Here is a 2,561-nt window from a genome sequence, read left to right on the forward strand (position 1 = left end):
CATCGATCCTCAAATTATCCCCTTGAGATCTATAATAAATATAACATATACTATAAAATCTCTTTTACACCCTTGGATTATCCTATTTTAATCAAATCTTTCTAATTTTTTGGAAAAATCAAGTAACCTAGGGATAAATAATTATTTCATCAATAAGTCAAAGAAAAATTAAAAACATTATTAATTAACAAAGAAAAAGTAGTCAATAAAATAGGATAAGTCAAAGACGAATCACATATATTGATCAAATATGTTAATAATACTTATCACAGTGTTTAGGGGCGAGACTCTCATTTCCTAAAATTTTGAGATTAATGTCAAATTTTTTTATAAAGATTGGTGTAATTTCCCTTAATTTTCTACTCTAGGCTATATTGTATATACCGAGGGAAAATGATAATGCCAATAACGACTTATTTTGTTTCCCTTAATTTTCTACTTTGGACTAAACTTTTATGTGGTTCAAAAATACCTCGAAATCTTACATTTAATAGGAAAAAAACTTGAGGACAACCCGGTTAAAATATATCTCCAACTCCACCTTAAATGCCTACAAAATAGGACACTCTTCTACTAATCCATGTATTCAAAACAAATTTATTCAAAAAAATTTTTAAAAAGGGAAAATTATGACGCTAGACAAAAAAAAAAGAAAAAAAGAAAGCGTTATTGCACGAGCAAAATGTGTGTGACAAGGCTAGTGTGTGTGTATATATATTTAGTGTTGAGAGAATCGAAGTTATCGTTAGGTCCAAATTCACCATCACCTTCACCCTAATACATTTTTTAGGAAGTAAAGAATCCTAGAAAATTAAAAGGGCTTTAAGAAGTTGGAATCTTTGACCTCACTTGGCAGTTTTTATTTTTATTTTTGGTTTTTATGAGCTTCACACATGGCAGTTTATGGATCTAAAATGTATCTTGTGCATATATCCTATATTGTTAGAGAATAAAAATAATTTATAAATGTTTAAAGAATTTGCTGTTTTTGTATAAGTTGTGTATATATAATTTGGTTATTTAGAAAATTTTAGGAGTATTTTTGGCATTTTGTAGCTTTGAGGGAGAGGTATTTTGGTTATCTTGTGGTTATTTTTATCATTTTAGAGGTTTTAGGGGTATCCTGGAGGTTTGAAGATATTTTGATAATTTTGAAGGCTTGTGGGCGTATTTTTGGAGATCTTCAAGGACATTTTAGTCATTTTTGTGATTTTGGTATCTAGGGGATATTTTGGCTATCGGAGGCTTCATGAATATATTGGTTATCTCGGGAGGGTTATTGTTATTTTGCAGATTTTGGGAGGTATTTTCGTTACTTTCGAGTTTTTTAGGTAGTTGGTGGGGAGTATTTTGATCATTTTGGAAATTTCATAATTTTTTTTTAGTTTGGAAGTTTTGGAGTATTTTTATCATTTTGGAGATCGCGTTATTTTGATTAATTTTGAGGTCACAAGGTTATTTTGGTCAATGTAGTGGTTTATAGATATTTTTGTCAAAAATTCCATTTTAATATGAGTAGGACATGGTTTGGCTCTAAAGATCCAATAAACTAGACCCAAACTTTGCCAATATGAGTAAGAAACCAAATGTGATAATCTTATATTCTTATATAGTTAGGAAGTTATTCCATGGATAAAAATTTTCACAAACTAAACTCCAATATAGTGTTAAGTGTATGACTTTATTATGCATAGGGCTCTCCATGGGTCAACTGAAGTTGGTTTTAGCGTCAACCAAGCAATCGACCCATTCATGGCAAGTTTAGATTTATCCAATTGGTGTTGACCGCAAGTATATGAGTCATCAACTGTCACAACTAAGGTGTTCTAATAATTGGGTCCGTTCAAATTGGTTCAAACTTGGTGGCATGGACTAATTGTGGCAAATCTGCCATATTTGATGGAGACTCGCTAGATTTGGCTAAGATCTTGCTAGATTTGGCTATGATCTCACCAAATTTGGAAAAAAATCTCACCATATATGTGAAGAATGGCACTATTTTGATTAAAGTTGGAGTTGGAGTCAAAATTGAAGTTGGATTTCAAACGAGGAAACCCTACATTGATTCAAGATAGTTGAGTTTGCTCGGGACAGACCCACCATCGATAGACCAAGTGATCGGATCGAACAACCTTCAGTTCAAATTCCACCAAGATGAACGATTCGGCCGGGTCCAAGTCTGGATAGGATATCTCTAACTACACATAATCAAAATCTATTGTTTCACGAGAATAAATAAATAATTTGATGCACCTTCTTGAATTAAATTGAAATGTAAAATAACTTGAGAAAGCATATTATTGTCATTTTCCTAAGAGCAATGAGATAGCTTATAGATCTGTTACATTTCAGTCTACTTTCTTTGATCTTTAACATGGCTGAATATAATCTACCTTTTACTGTCAAAAAATAAATAAATTGGATTAATATATTCCAATAATTACCTTATTTGATCTTCAACGTCCCCTTTTCTTGTTTTAGTTGTAATTTTTCCCCCCTTTCTGTATAGACAAAAATAAAATGAAATGAGTGTGCAGTACAACATACGATCTAGTTAAATC

This window comes from Quercus robur, chromosome 8 (genome assembly GCF_932294415.1).
Source record: "Quercus robur chromosome 8, dhQueRobu3.1, whole genome shotgun sequence".
NCBI classification, from domain to species: domain Eukaryota; kingdom Viridiplantae; phylum Streptophyta; class Magnoliopsida; order Fagales; family Fagaceae; genus Quercus; species Quercus robur.